This window comes from Lolium rigidum, chromosome 2 (genome assembly GCF_022539505.1).
Source record: "Lolium rigidum isolate FL_2022 chromosome 2, APGP_CSIRO_Lrig_0.1, whole genome shotgun sequence".
NCBI lineage: Eukaryota > Viridiplantae > Streptophyta > Magnoliopsida > Poales > Poaceae > Lolium > Lolium rigidum.
In genome coordinates, this window is record NC_061509.1 from 84,318,958 (window position 1) to 84,336,030 (window position 17,073).

At 44.4% G+C, this 17,073-nt stretch overlaps 1 long non-coding RNA gene across 1 annotated transcript; it reads left to right on the plus strand.

Moving 5' to 3' along the window:
* The first annotated feature begins 1,798 nt into the window (after positions 1 to 1,798).
* Positions 1,799 to 2,467, plus strand: LOC124686839. Its single transcript, XR_006997958.1, has 3 exons — positions 1,799 to 1,835; positions 2,231 to 2,295; positions 2,419 to 2,467. It is a non-coding gene; the product is annotated as an uncharacterized LOC124686839 (long non-coding RNA).
* Positions 2,468 to 17,073: the final 14,606 nt, after the last annotated feature.

Sequence of the window (17,073 nt, forward strand, 5' to 3'; positions counted from 1 at the left end):
CCAATGTTCATGATCATGAAACCATGATCATCTATTAATCAACAAGCTAGTTATACAAGAGGCTTACTAGGGACTCTAGTTATTTACACAACACAGATGTATCAATGTTTCGGTTAATACAATTATAGCATGGTATGCAAACATTTATCATAAACACAAAGATATATTATAATAACCACTTTATTATTGCCTCTTGGGCATATCTCCAACAATAGGTTGATGGAGTACGAAAGAAAAATATTATGCACCAGTACTTCCTCTCACCTGCTACTAAAGTTAAGGTCGATAAGGTGGACATTTAATTATCCAAGGAACCATTCTAAACTGATCGGACAATGTCGGTTCCTTATGCTTCAGTTGTCAGAAGCAACATATGTATTCGAGAATGAATATCTACACTACTTAAAAAAGAGGAAGTTGTTCCGTATTCTGCCGATACGTTTGGTCGTTCGTCGTTCGCTTGGTGGATCAATCGTCCCGCTCCGTCTGTCGCCTTATTATGGGCCTGGCCCAGTTTCATGTACTGCCCTGTATGCGGTGGCCAGCGAGAAGGGAGTAGCCACCCTCGTCGTCCTCGACCCAACGATCTCATCGAGTCCGCGGCCGCCGCCTCAGCCCAGCGCCGCCCGCCCCTGCCACCATGGATCCGGGCCGAGCTCCCCGCCTCCATGGATCCCATCTCTTCGCCGCCATGGATCACGTATCTTCGCCGCCATGGATCCTGGACCTGTACCCCACCATCGACCTGGACTAGGCCGTGCACATCCTGTGCTCCACGAACAGCGGCATCCTCACGTGCCTCCGCAGTTTCCCGTTCCTCCGCATCCCTCCGGACGCCGGACGACCTTGAGATGGAGTGGAGGCCGTCCAGCCTTCTCCCTCCCTGTCGCCTCTTTGTGTGGCAGCTGGAGATCGCGAAGCGCCTCCTCAGTGGGGACACGTCCGTGAGCGGCAGGGGCGTCTACACTGTGCTCGGCATCTCCAACGCCATCGCCAACCTCCACAGTACGGCCGTACTGATCCGTGTATGAGATATGGGAATTCAGTTTCCTATCAGTAGACTCAAATCTGTATTATTCTCTCTCGTATTTTTTTTATTGGTCCGCGCCATCCGCAGGCGAGTCTCCGCCTCCCGTGCGACGCCATCCGTGATCCCCTCTCCTACGCCGAGGGGTTGACGCAGCACAGCTCAACGCCACTCGCCGGGTCCCCTCTCCTATGTTAATTCATGGTTTGAAGATTTGATGTGTATTTCAATAAAACATGGGTACAGATTTGATGTGGTCTCTTTTTGCTCGAGCTTTATTTATCTTTTCCATCATCGGTTAATGTTGTAAGTCCCATTTTCACAATATCAACTGCAGATATTAGATATGTTCAGTGTTTGTAGTGCTAAATCATCAGCCTATGTTTGCCTAACTTCCGTATACACCATATGATCTCGGTATGCGCTTTCATTTCGTAGATAGTATCTTATATGCATGTTCTCTAAACTCTTTGGTCATTTGAGAGTCATGAGTCTGTGATTGATATGACGTTATGAATTTGCTAACCTCAAATATGGCCACAAAAGATTGATTGTTAGTCATCAGATTTTAGATAGTTTTGAACCTTTTTCTGAAATGTTCAAAATAACATTTGATGTACTTGATAATTTATGTATGGTTTCTGCTGCAATGCATTATTTGCTACCACATTAGAAATATAGTGGGTATTGTTTTTGACAGGGTAATTTCTTTTCTCAAGAACTGAGGCTGGAATCATGGAATTATTCTTCCGCTCTTTTTCGCATGAAGCGGCAGGACTGAACATGCATCATTCACAACGAAGAGGAGGTATTTTATTGTTATCCTTAATTTTTTTATTTTTCTCCAATCAAGTGCCTTTAAGTCCTCTTACTTGAATCCTTTGACATGATGTTTCTCTGCAAGGGTTGTCATTCAAGCATGTGGTATATCATATATTCATACATGTAGCTGAGAAGATATCTTAGTTGGTGGTGCATTTTTATTTCAGAATAGTATGGATGTAATCTTCATGCTATCGTATGATTGATTTGGGTTACACTCTACGCGAATGCTTACCAAGTTGTTACTGAAGTGCATCATTTCTGAAGCAATGAGGATTATTATTTGATTAGCATATACCTGCCACCAAGTTTATTCTGGGGCAGAGTACTGAAAGTCTGAAACTATTGTGTCGAGCTAATTAAGAAGTCTATTGTACCCAGCTTCAGTCTTGTGCGGAGATTGCGTACAAGCTTAGGTTTCATTGTCACTGATCCTTCACATAAAGGTAATAAATGACTAGGCAACTGAGTTTCCTTCGGCTTTGTTCATAATCTGACCCGAGTTCATTAAATGGATCCTGCAGAATAATTTTTAGTCCAACAGTGGAGTTATTCACTTATTCTTATAGGACTCAAGGTGCAGCACTTCTGAAGGGGGTGGGGATTATTCTCCATTCACTATGCCTAGATTGCAAATGTTCAGTAAGAAGCTTAGGTTTCACTAGCATGATCCTCCCTTTTCACCTTATTCCCTTCAGTGTGCTTGGTTTGATGCTGCATGGTTGTCCAGGTTAGTGGAAAATCGACACTTGACACCAGTTTACAAAGTAGCGGGATGTGTTCCTTGAGAGCTTTGTAGAGCGACGGTGATGCGGTATATATGCAGCGCCGAGTTGAGAGGCATACATTTTCTTTCCGCATTCAAACATGCATCTAAATGGTGCTGAGGCGCGAGGTTATTGTGATTTTACCTCCGGGAGAAAAGGCAGGCGTGGCACAGTAGGCATGCTTTGCTTGTTTTTTATTTATTTCACATGTGTAAATTAGTGAAATTATGTTTCTTCATAGAGTAAATTCATTCCGTATGGGAACATGTAGAAACTTGATGGGCGATGAACGTGAAGAGGTGGTATTTTATTGTTATCCTTATAATCTTTTATTTTCTCGAATCAAGTGCCTTTGAATCCTTTGACCTGATGTTTCTTTGTAAGTCTGGTACTTCAAGAACGTGGTATATCATATTTCATACATGTAGCTGAGAAGCTATCTTTGCTAGCACAATCCCTGAATGTGAAATTCATTCATGTTTCAGGTACACATTTGCCTTTTGTTTCCTGTCTTTGTTCGGATTGCTTGGTCTTACACATCATTTCACTTGACTCGGAATCTTAATGTTATGGCATGTTTAATCTTACATGTCTGAGCTGGTTTTAACTGCTCACTAGAAAAACATGATGATTTTCTAAGAGGCTGAAGTCAATTAAATATCCATATGAACTATCAGGTTGATTGTTAAGATCCGCCTTCATCTGTGAATACTAAAAAATTCTTCCTTGTGTACAACTGGTATGCAGGATTGCCTGGGGATGGGAGGAATCTGATTTCTACCTAGAGCATATAATAAGATGTCCACATGCTTCGTGAAAATTCCCCTCAATATAAGTTTCTTAATCCTACACTCCTTCTGCAACTTATGTTGTTGATCCACATGTTGTGTATGTTATAAGCAACACTAGGCCCGAAGCTCTCTTAACATTTGCTTGTTTGGTAAAAAATGTACTCACGACTGGGAGCAACAAGTTAATACTCTGGCCGTAGAATATGATCTAAAAGTTGCCCGTAAAGTGTATTCGGGACTGGGAGAATCTAGGGATGAGTGGGTGCGCATGCACGGCCTGCCCCTCCCGCCGGCAGCAGCACGACCCATCCGCACGCTTACCGTTTGCGGCAACCCGTGGGCGCGTATCTCCCGAAATACACCTATCATCAATGTGAGTTGTTGTAGTATGCATGATAAATATTCAGCGCACTTCAAGGTAGCCCCTAATTTCCTTTTTTTTACTGTCTTACACTTTACGCTGGGTCGTTTTATTGAATAGTCGCTAATGTCTGCTAAATATTCAGCATGCTGCAAGATATTTGTATTCCAGTTGAGATTTGTGTTTCTTTATGCAATGACTATTAGCTAAGTGACAGCAAGAGTCTGCCATGAGCAGATTCCAGATCAAATATAGTCAAACTATCATTATCTTCCTTTGTGTTTACTTCAGTTGTACAAATAGGGCTTTGCTCAGTTCTGTGGATCAGCTATAGTTTATATACAAGGTATTTGTGATGGTGCATCACAAGAATATGACACCATTCTGTAAACGCCCTTTCTTCGTTGCTCTTTTGTTTGTATTATTTAAATCTTTGTCTATGACAGTATATATATTTGAGAAGCAGCAAAGTGATTTCAAGCTATATTAAAGCGTTCTACCCATATTTTAAAGGTTGAACCACTTTTTATGGTCTTACTTGTCTTTTCTTCTGTGCAATGGAAAAATATTGATGCTTTTTTGCTCTAATACCAAGGTTCGAAAAATTATAGGGATGAAAAAATTATTAATATTTTGTACTGGGTGATGGGTTATGTTGATCTAAATCATTTGTTGCTGACCTCCATCCAGGTTAATTTTGTGCAGGTTTGCTAGAACGCGAGCAGCAGTAGCTGATTGCCATTCCTTGAGGATCTAGAACCTTTCACCAGGAACCTCGACGAGCCTGCTCCTAAACGCCTCAAGAACATACTCACTGATTTCATTCCTCTTATGTGTCTGCATCACCGCAGGAGGATTTGGTGAAACTTTCTTCGATTTCTCCATCAAGGTCGACAACACGGTGCCACTTAGATCCTGGTTTTCTTCTCATATTCGCTTGAGAATGGTTTTGTCCTTTGTTTGCTACAAATATAATTTTCTCTGTGTATTTCCTTTATAGAAGACAAAGAAGTCCATCATCCAGAAGGAGAAACACAGAACTACTGAATCACATGGACAATGGCAACGAAGTCGTCAACGAGGTCTCTGCCCTTTTGGGCCGTTTCCTACTCTTGGTTGTTAGATAATATCAAATTACTTTGGTCAATATTCTTGCTCAACTATATATTATTTACTTCATGGGTGTGGTACTGCATATTTTGATCGATTACCAAGTATTATACTCTCCATTTCTTTACAACTTTCTAAACTCGGGGTGAGATTTTCTAATGAAAGAAGTCAGGAGACAATACCGAGTATCAACAACATTCTAGAGATTAACTTCATTGTCATGCAATATTGAATGATCTATGTTTATTAAATTTCCTCTCTTTTTATCAATGGATCATTAGGTGTGTTATGTGCACCATCGTGACCTACATCGATAACACTACGAGGTCTTCTGCGGTGCTAAAGCTAAAGGTTGAGGAGTGACACACAGGAGGAACAAATGGAAAGGAAGGCGAAGCGGGGTATATATATTGAATTTGTGATAACGCTCGAGAGATTAGAGCTGGGTTATTTTGATCAATCTTGGCAGAGCTCGGTAGATGAATGAGAAATTCCCTCCAATAAATTGTTTGTTGCGCATGCGTGTGATAATTGGAAAGGAGAAACGGTAGAAGGATCAATTGTCACGATGTTATAATGTTATATGAGAAAGTGCTTTTGTATGTTTTATTTGTTTTGTCCCGTAGCAACGCACGGGCATTTTTACTAGTGCCCTATTTATGATCGGGATAATTGGCAAATAAATAACAAGTTTAAAAGATATCAAAAAGATCTTGCAGCCCATGCATGGCAATAAAGTTTGCATGCTCATTAATATCTATGGTAACCTTTTATTGTGTGGCTTAGTCAGATATTGGTTTTGCAAGGTGTGTGGATATTATGGTTTCCACGTCATGTCACATCATCACCCTCGACTATGGAGTTATATCGTGGAAAAGCTACAAAATAACAAATATGGCATCATTAAATGATGCAAGTAATTATGTGGCATGTTAAGAGGCTATATGGAAGGTTGTATGTCAAAAGTTATTTCCCGAAATTAAGGTAGTAGACAAGATTTCAAAACCACTTACTGCAATATGAACACACAGTCTTCTATGCGAGTAACAACAAAGTCAAATGGTGTTGCCAAGACCATTTATAATATGTTTATTATTGTGAAAGATGGAATCCAGGATCAAACTATTGATATTGAACATATAAATATGATTTGTATGTTTTTTGTGGATCCGTTAACGAAAGGCTTACCACCTAGTATCTTTATGAGGATGTTGCCGCATAAGATTACTCGAAGCCAAATGATTCTGGAATAAAGGGACCACTAAAGAAACCACCCCAATAAGTAAAATGTTATCCATTTCGAGATAGGTTGTTATGCCATAAGTGTTGAGGTTTAGTAGCATTTCATTAGCCATTGTAACACGTCACTTTGGTTTATCATTCCTATTGAGAATGGGCGAATGAGGTTAAAACTAACGATCAAAGGGGAGAATGTTGGGTTGATCTGTTAGTTTAACAGATAAAAGAGAAAATTCAAAAGCATAATGCCAAATTAAAGTGGGGCCCATATGTAGCGACCCAGGAAAAACCCCATATTAGATTTGTTTGTTCTTTTTCTTTTGTGCATAATCATGGCATCATGCATCATCTCATCCACAAGATTTTATCAAATGAAAATTATTTTAGTTAAAAACTATTTGGTTTCCCCTCTCATATATGGTTTCTATATAAAACCTCCTTCGTCTTTTCATTCTAACAAAACCCTAAAATCGAAACAAAATAAAATATTTTAAATATTTTCAAACTTCGAAATAAATCTTGACTTGTTCTGTTTGGTTTTCAAAATATGTTCAAAACAGTTTTCAAATCAAAATAAGAAAAAGGAAAACCCCTAACCCTGGACCACTCTCCCTCCCTGGCCCGTAGACTTCCTCTCCCTGGCCTTCTCTTCCTTTCTCCCCCGGCGGCCCAATCCTCCTCGCTTCAGCCCACCACCACCAACCCATCTTGGCCCGTTTTCCTGGATGAAACGGTATGTGTTGCTTGTCGTCTTCTTCGTGCACGAGCACGGCGTGACCGTGGTCCTCCCTTCCGCCCTTCGCTGTCCCACGCCACCACCGCATCTCCACCACCTACCCTCCCCCTTTATCTACCGGCCTCCAGAAACCCTAACCCTACCATCTCCTCCCTCTCGCGCCGCCATCTCCCCTCTTCCCCTTTTTCTTCCAACCACACAGCACCACCACTGCCCGCCATGGCGCCGTCGCTCCGGCCGTCCCCTCGACAAACCGACGCCACCAGGAGATGCTCCGTCCTCGTCTTCATCCTCCCCTGCAAGGAATCGTCCCCGTTCTTCCCCAATCAACGGCAAAATCGCCGATTCTATGCGCCGGTCACCGCGCTCCGACGTCGATTCCGGCGAGCTCGCTCCTCCTCCGGCCTCCTTGAGCACACCTACGACTTCCTGGGAAGGTGACGCGTCTTCTAGTCATCATCTCCCCCTCCCTGGCTTCTTGCTTCCCCTCTCACCATTGGTGCCGACGCCATGTCCGCAGCTGCTTGCCGCTAGTGCCTCTCTGACGCCTCCCCGACGATGGCGTCGCCCTCTCTTGGTCCGCGCCGACCAGGCGCCTCCGACGCGCCTTTCATCGCAACCGGAAGTGCCCTGCAACGCCCGAACGCGCCACATCCGACCGCGGTGACCGCCGCTCCCCTCGCCGCGCGCGGCAACCCCGTGTCGAGCACCTTGCGTGCGTGCGCACGGAAGGTTTGCCACGCTGACATCCACGTGGCTGCGGGCCCCGTCCGTTAGCGACCTGGACTAGCTCTCCCCTGGGTAAGAAAATTCCCCAGATCCAGATCTGAAGCTTTTGCACTTTGACCCCTGCATGTTCCTGCTTCCTAACTCGCGGTCCCTTGCCTCGTCAGCAGCCCCCGCCCAGTCAGCAGCGCCCGGACCCGCGCGTCAGCCTCTGCAGCTAGCTCTCCTCTCGGTGAGAGAAGTTCTAGACCTTTTTCTGTTTTTCTGAAAATCCCGGAATATGTGCATATCTTGTTAAAATCATATCTCCTAAACTATAACTCGAAATAAAAAGTGTTTTATATGAAAATTGATCAGAAAAATGTGAAGAACATGAATATGCCATCCATGCTTGCTGTTGCACCATGCATCATAAAATTTCGTGGTAGTTTGCATTATCACCTAATATGTAACATATGGAATATGTGGGATACTATATAAACGTTCTCCCGGTTCCATTTAACTTTGATGTAGCTCACCCCTGCCATGTTTGCTATGCTAATCCACCCTTAAATTTGCCGGTAGAAAATGCAACTTCAATTCTAATTTGTTTGTCCGGGGTTCCGACTCCGCTTAAATTGGATAAGGCTGCATCGCATCATAATTGCCATGTCATGCATATCATCTTGATCATGCTTGGTTCTTCTTCCGTAGTAGTAATACTTGCATCCGTTGCTTGTTGTAGCATTTGCTTCTTCCCGGATAGGATCACGAAGTGGTGCGGTGAGATACGGCAAGTTCTCCGGATGTTCCTCGGCAAGCTTTAACAGGCAAGCATTTTCCCTATACTCCTGCCCCTGCAGAAGTCGCTCACCTATTTTATTTTGCCTTCTCCCTCATGCTATCCTTGAGTTGCGTTCTTGTCACGTGTCTCTTCCACTTGTTACCTCAAGCAACCTATATTGCCTCCACCAACCTCCTACAGCTATTGTTTGGTTTCGTGTCTGCCTTGCGAGTCGTAGTGCATGCTAGTGCTGTTTATATCTCGTTAATGTTACCGCTATCTTATCGATTATCTGTTGGGAATCATGACACATACTACATGTTAATATCGGTTGAGGGTATCATGGTTACTTGTTAATGGTTGTAAAGCGGAGGCATCGGTGGGTCAGCTGATCGTTTTGTGACGGCTCACTTGTGTTTCTTTAAAGCTTAGGACCCCGAGTTCTTGTTATCTGTTCCGAGACTGAGCGCTCTAACCACACGTGGGTATGCTTCTGGGTCTCCCCTCGACCACTACCGGAATCTATAGCTTTGTCCAGTGGCCACAACTAGTTTGCAATGTTTTACCATTTGTTGTTTGCGTGCATGCCAGCTTGTTACTTATTTATTTTGGGAAGCCCATGGGTGCCTTGTATCCCTTGTTTCTGGTATGCATGTAGAGGTGCGGCACGAGCGTTTATCGCGTGCTGAAGCGGGTCATTCGCCCCAGTGTGTGTTTTGACCCTCGGAAGTCGTGGTCGCAAACAACTAGGTCCGTCTCGGAGATACGGCTGGACTTTGATTCGGGTTCAACTTGGTTAGGTGGCTTCCTGGACATTGTTGTCGTGAAGGAGAGTACGTGTCGTGATATCCTTCCCTTGCTAGGTTGGGTTGATCGTGCGTGTGGGCACATTTGGGCACCCCTGCAGGGTAAAATCTTATCGATAAGCCGCGTCCGCGGTTATGGACGACTTGGAGCTGTATGACTCGACCATAGACAACTTACACCTGTTGTTTCAATCATAATAACTTGTGTAGTAAGTTAGCATAACTCTAATAATAAATGGTTAAAACTTGACAACCGTGTGAGTGCCTTTGTAAGTACTTCTTGGCAAAGGGGGAACGCATCGGCTGTGTTTTGTTTGCAGAGTATAGAACTGTTAGTTTATGCGCTCTCTCCACTTCTCTGGTACACGAATGTTGTAGAGTGTCTCTATAGGTTTTTAGTGCTTGCGCGCTGCCGCTTAACCCCACCATATTGTCTATGACGTTCCTCTTGCGTCCTCTAAGTCCCCTGCGTGCCTCAAGTACAAAGGACGGCTGGTTGACGAATGCTTATACGTCTTGAAGTCTTGTTAAGTACGAACCCGTACTTATTGCTGCTTCTACGGGATATAACCGGGCAGGTATGAAGATATGCTCGATGAAGACGACGTTAGCAAGGTTACCCTTCCGGCTTGGCCTGGCAGGGTTATGGACGCCACTGGTTATCTTTAGGACTCTTAGTCCAATTTGTATCTTGTCCGTACTCGGATGTATTTGATCTTCTGTATGATTTGGATCTTTGTATGTATCTATTTGTATCTTGACTCGTTGGAGTCGTTGTTGTAATATATATGTATCTTGTGGGCTCTATTGTAATCCTGTTGTAATGATTACTACTCGTGATTGATTCCACCCGCATCGCGTGCATGCTTCGGCGTGTACGAGGCGCTTGGTGGTGCGTCTCCTAGAATCGATATCGTGCGGATTTCGGCGGGTTCGCTGGGATCCTCATGGTACCGGTTCCGGGGCGTCACAAGTTGGTATCAGAGCATCAGGTTGACGGTACCCCACTAGTCCAGCCTTTAGGATAACCTTGCCAACGGTCGTTGAGTTTAGAGAGTCCAACCTCTTTTCTAAAACATCGTTGGATAGATCTGATTAGCTCTGATTTTTCTCCTTACCTCAATTCTTTCTCATCTTATCTTTGCGAGTTTTGAAACTTCTCTCTTATCTGAGTTTCTCTGAGTCTTAGGTTTCGACGTGGGTTGGACGATCTTTGCCTCTCACCTATTAGGTCCGATCTTCGGAGGATCCCGACGAAAGCGGATCATCAACAACGGAACAACGACTTCTTATTAGTGGTGTCGCCCGTTCTACATGGAGCAAGAACCCTTGTTAGTGGTGTCGAGAAGATTACCACTTCGCTAGAAGAAGGTTCCACCTCGAGGTCGGGTGATTGTCAACATGGTACAAGAAGATCCGATAGTTTAACCCACTCCCCCTTAGGTTGACGTGGAATCTCGGGGCGAGATTCCTTGTTAGTGGTGTCGATTGTAGCGACCCAGGAAAAACCCCATATTAGATTTGTTTGTTCTTTTTCTTTTGTGCATAATCATGGCATCATGCATCATCTCATCCACAAGATTTTATCAAATGAAAATTATTTTAGTTAAAAACTATTTGGTTTCCCCTCTCATATATGGTTTCTATATAAAACCTCCTTCGTATTTTCTTTCTAACAAAACCCTAAAACCGAAACAAAATAAAATATTTTAAATATTTTCAACTTCGAAATAAATCTTGACTTGTTCTGTTTGGTTTTCAAAATATGTTCAAAACAGTTTTCAAATCAAAATAAGAAAAGGAAAACCTCTAACCCTGGGCCACTCTCCCTCCCTGGCCCGTAGACTTCCTCTCCCTGGCCTTCTCTTCTTTTCTCCCCCCGGCGGCCCAATCCTCCTCGCTTCAGCCCACCACCACCAGCCCAACTTGGCCCGCTTTCCTGGATGAAGCGGTATGTGCTGCTTGTCGTCTTCTTCGTGCACGAGCACGGCGTGACCGTGGTCCTCCCTTCCGCCCTTCGCTGTCCCACGCCACCACCGCATCTCCACCACCTACCCTCCCCCTTTATCTACCGGCCTCCAGAAACCCTAACCCTACCATATCCTCCCTCTCGCGCCGCCATCTCCCCTCTTCCCCTTTTTCTTCCAACCACACAGCACCACCACTGCCCGCCATGGCACCGTCGCTCCGGCCGTCCCCTCGACAAACCGACGCCACCAGGAGATGCTCCGTCCTCGTCTTCATCCTCCCCTGCAAGGAATCGTCCCCGTTCTTCCCCAATCAACGGCAAAATCGCCGATTCTATGCGCCGGACACCGCGCTCCGACGTCGATTCCGGCAAGCTCGCTCCTCCTCCGGCCTCCTTGAGCACACCTACGACTTCCTGGGAAGGTGACGCATCTTCTAGTCATCATCTCCCCCTCCCTGGCTTCTTGCTTCCCCTCTCACCGTTGGTGCCGACGCCATGTCCGCAGCTGCTTGCCGCTAGTGCCTCTCTGACGCCTCCCCGACGATGGCGTCGCCCTCTCTTGGTCCGTGCCGACCAGGCGCCTCCGACGCGCCTTTCATCGCAACCGGAAGTGCCCTGCAACGCCCGAACGCGCCACATCCGACCGCGGTGACCGCCGCTCCCCTCGCCGCGCGCGGCAATCCCGTGTCGAGCACCTTGCGTGCATGCGCACGGAAGGTTTGCCACGCTGACATCCACGTGGCTGCGGGCCCCGTCCGTCAGCGACCTAGACTAGCTCTCCCCTGGGTAAGAAAATTCCCCAGATCCAAATCTGAAGCTTTTGCACTTTGACCCATGCATGTTCCTGCTTCCTAACCCGTGGTCCCTTGCCTCGTCAGCAGCCCCCGCCCAGTCAGCAGCGCCCGGACCCGCACGTCAGCCTCTGCAGCTAGCTCTCCTCTCGGTGAGAGAAGTTCTAGACCTTTTTCTGCTTTTCTGAAAATCCCAGAATATGTGCATATCTTGTTAAAATCATATCTCCTAAACTATAACTCGAAATAAAAAGTGTTTTATATGAAAATTGATCAGAAAAATGTGAAGAACATGAATATGCCATCCATGCTTGCTGTTGCACCATGCATCATAAAATTTCGTGGTAGTTTGCATTATCACCTAATATGTAACATATGGAATATGTGGGATACTATATAAACGTTCTCCCGGTTCCATTTAACTTTGATGTAGCTCACCCCTGCCATGTTTGCTATGCTAATCCACCCTTAAATTTGCCGGTAGAAAATGCAACTTTAATTCTAATTTGTTTGTCCGGGTTCAGACTCCGCTTAAATTGGATAAGTCTGCATCGCATCATAATTGCCATGTCATGCATATCATCTTGATCATGCTGGTTCTTCTTCCGTAGTAGTAATACTTGCATCCGTTGCTTGTTGTAGCATTTGCTTCTTCCCGGATAGGATCACGAAGTGGTGCGGTGAGATACGGCAAGTTCTCCGGATGTTCCTCGGCAAGCTTTAACAGGCAAGCATTTTCCCTATACTCCTGCCCCTGCAGAAGTCGCTCACCTATTTTATTTTGCCTTCTCCCTCATGCTATCCTTGAGTTGCGTTCTTTTCACGTGTCCCTTCCACTTGTTACCTCAAGCAACCTATATTGCCTCCACCAACCTCCTACAGCTATTGTTTGGTTTCGTGTCTGCCTTGCGAGTCGTAGTGCATGCTAGTGCTGTTTATATCTCGTTACCGTTACCGCTATCTTATCGATTATCTGTTGGGAATCATGACACATACTACATGTTAATATCGGTTGAGGGTATCATGGTTACTTGTTAATGGTTGTAAAGCGGAGGCATCGGTGGGTCAGCTGATCGTTTTGTGACGGCTCACTTGTGTTTCTTTAAAGCTTAGGACCCCGAGTTCTTGTTATCTGTTCCGAGACTGAGCGCTCTAACCACACGTGGGTATGCTTCTGGGTCTCCCCTCGACCACTGCCGGAATCTACAGCTTTGTCCAGTGGCCACAACTAGTTTGCAATGTTTTACCATTTGTTGTTTGCGTGCATGCCAGCTTGTTATTTATTTATTTTGGGAAGCCCCTGGGTACCTTGTATCCCTTGTTTCTGGTATGCACGTAGAGGTGCGGCACGAGCGTTTATCGCGTGCTGAAGCGGGTCATTCGCCCCAGTGTGTGTTTTGACCCTCGGAAGTCGTGGTCGCAAACAACTAGGTCCGTCTCGGAGATACGGCCGAACTTTGATTCGGGTTCAACTTGGTTAGGTGGCTTCCTGGACATTATTGTCGTGAAGGAGAGTACGTGTCGTGATATCCTTCCCTTGCTAGGTTGGGTTGATCGTGCGTGTGGGCACATTTGGGCACCCCTGCAGGGTAAAATCTTATCGATAAGCCGCGTCCGCGGTTATGGACGACTTGGAGCTGTATGACTCGACCATAGACAACTTACACTTGTTGTTTCAATCATAACTAGCTGGGTGACCCGCGCAATTGCGCGGCTAGATTACTATCTTGTTGACTCCGGATTATTTAATATTTAATAAAATTTATAATGGTATTGTCATGGCATATTATTTATATTAAAAGGTAAATATAAAATACATCTTAAAAATATATGTAGACTATATAATTTATTATAGGTACGACACAACATCAACAATGGTATTGATACTATAAATTATAGACTTTTGCATCAATCTCTATATTCCATCCGATCAGTCAATACGTGAACATGTCTATCTTTCCGCCCATGTTTTTTTCTTTAGAAATCCAACACTTATGGTCTGTACATATATAATCTGATCACACCCAACCATTTAGTAGGCATAGAAAACTAAAAATTTATTTACAACGAAAATTGATATAGAGACTTGACCCTGTTGCTCTAACTGTGTGAGATCAGTACATCTATTTCCCTCTCCTCAACCGATCAGCTCTCTTTTTCTATATATTTCCATGAATCATCTCGCAAAATTCTATACCCAAAAAACTAAATCTGAATATACCCATTGCTTGTACCAGAATCTTGTACACTTTTCCTTTTCTTACCGCCTCAAAAGTAGCCGAATTGTAGCTATGTTTTTCCACAGTAATTCCATGTTCACCGTGTGCAACAAATTGCAATTTTTTCTTTTACCTAGCGCAGTTTTATTTCCCAAAATGTTCACCTTATTATATATTTCTTCTTGCTTAGCAGAATGTTCTTCCTTAAAATTGATGTTTTCCACGAATTTTCATTAAAGAAATAAGTGTTCTCGCCTACGACCCCTGCCAAGAAAGTAACACAGAGGGAGCCAGCAAAACAAATCTTGTATTGTGCTTCCTGTAATATGAATGGCAATGTCACTACTTCACGTCTTCAAGAGTACAGTATGCTAGGAATTCCGTCAATTAGATGGCTATTCGGCTACACAATAAAAACTGGAGTAAAGTTGCAATCTGACAGGTTTTCAACCAAAATATCACCATTAGGACATTTGGAGTGCCAATTCTGAATTTCCTGAATTTTTCAATATGGATATTTTTCTCTCTAACTGTAAGGCCAAAATAAAGACACAACCACACTATTCATACCGTGCTTGTATATGCAAACGTCCGCAATTATAAAGTTGCAGCATATTATCATATGTATGAACATGTGCTGTAATATCGAAAGAGAAAAGTGGGCGGGTTTCTTCCATCAATCGGCAAGTAGTGAACAAAGAGAAGAGCGACCCAAAACAAATGCATATTCAAGCTTCCTGATATCTTTACCTTTTTCTTTTGAGGGGAGCATGATATCCATACATTATTTGCTGACGTACCAAAATACTGGCTTTAGCCTCCGGCGTTCAGGCGGAGCCTCGCCGCTCGAGTGAATCTTTCTTTGGTGTGCCACACGATCTCTCCCCCTGTATTACAGGAAGCATGCCTACATCAATCAGATGACAATTTGATACGATCAAAAGGAGAATTTGATTGCAGACTTATTCTTGATAGCTAACGTGATTGAAAGGTTGCACATGAACAATCAATGGGGGCCTGGATTGGGTCGTGGCTTTCTTTCTTCAGGTCGATCTGTAACATATCTATGGCGCAAGGGATTGAGGACAAACCTGCAATTTGTGGCCGTACGTCAATTTGCAGTTCGCACAGCAAAAAAAAACTCAAGTGAAACCCTCGTAGCTGGTACCGATTGATGGAAGAACCTTCACGCCATGGATTATGAGCTGATACTATAGTGGTGTGCATCGGAACTTCCGATCTGTGAAGATATTCCTATCTAAAGCTAACGCATCTACCAAAGAAAGGGCTTCTATATGCACCCTTTTAGTTTTTTCTTTTTTTGAGATGCGCTGTTAGTTATTATTATCTCCTAAACGGGTTTTTAGTCCTTATGCAGTTCGTTTTTTTGGCCGAGTAATCTGGATCGTTTACTTGGTGTTGTTAAATCTGGGCCATTCTTTGTCTTGTGTTTTAATTATATAATAGATAACTTGTGTAGTAAGTTAGCATAACTCTAATAATAAATGGTTAAAACTTGACAACCGTGTGAGTGCCTTTGTAAGTACTTCTTGGCGAAGGGGGAACGCATCGGCTGTGTTTTGTTTGCAGAGTATAGAACTGTTAGTTTATGCGCTCTCTCCCCTTCTCTGGTACACGAATGTTGTAGAGTGTCTCTATAGGTTTTTAGTGCTTGCGCGCTGCCGCTTAACCCCACCATATTGTCTATGACGTTCCTCTTGCGTCCTCTAAGTCCCCTGCGTGTCTCAAGTACAAAGGACGACTGGTTGACGAATGCTTATACATCTTGAAGTCTTGTTAAGTACGAACCCGTACTTATTGCTGCTTCTACGGGATATAACCGGGCAGGTATGAAGATATGCTCGATGAAGACGACGTTAGCAAGGTTACCCTTCCGGCTTGGCCTGGGCAGGGTTATGGACGCCACTGGTTATCTTTAGGACTCTTAGTCCAATTTGTATCTTGTCCGTACTCGGATGTATTTGATCTTCTGTATGATTTGGATCTTTGTATGTATCTATTTGTATCTTGACTCGTTAGAGTCGTTGTTGTAATATATATGTATCTTGTGGGCTCTATTGTAATCCTGTTGTAATGATTACTACTCGTGATTGATTCCACCCGCATCGCGTGCATGCTTCGGCGTGTACGAGGCGCTTGGTGGTGCGTCTCCTAGAATCGATATCGTGCGGATTTCGGCGGGTTCGCTGGGATCCTCATGGTACCGGTTCCGGGGCGTCACACCATAGGACCAATCGTCAGGACCTTTTCACCTAGGCAAATTTTTCTCATACACGCCCTAATCGGGGGCATCGATAACAAACAGGTGGTTTTTGTCCCAGTCACACTGGACCATATATAAGGGAGGAGGCAGGTAGCAACGTATGACGACTAGTTCACGATCTGCTACAACTGATCCACGATATTTCCTCACCCTACCGATCTAGGGAGGCCAGAAGTGACGGGAAGACTATTCCCACCGGCGGCAATCCCAAAGAGAGGTGTGTCGGCGGTGTTCTGGACAACTACATCTAAGTGTAGTTCGTCTTCATTAACCACGGCATGGGCTGCACCATGTCTGCTTCGAGCAGGCACGAGAATCCTCCAATACATGTAAGTTAATCTCATAATCTCTGTTAGGTGCTCTAACACATGATCAGTTTACGTTTAATGTTTCCCTAATGATGAATTAAGTACTAAACGTATTGTCATGCATAGTTGTTATGATAGTAACTCCATGCCCCATAGGGACACAGGGGGGCACAGCCCCCCCCCCCACCCACCCACCCCTCCCCCGTGGTACGAGATGATTTGAGTGGGTAGGTAGAGAGATCCAGGACTATGAAGCACCTGAATTAATGTGGTGACCCTGCATACCACTGCATGTTGTAGTATGCCAGTCGTTGACATAACATTCACGAAGTACCATTCCGCAAATATTACATC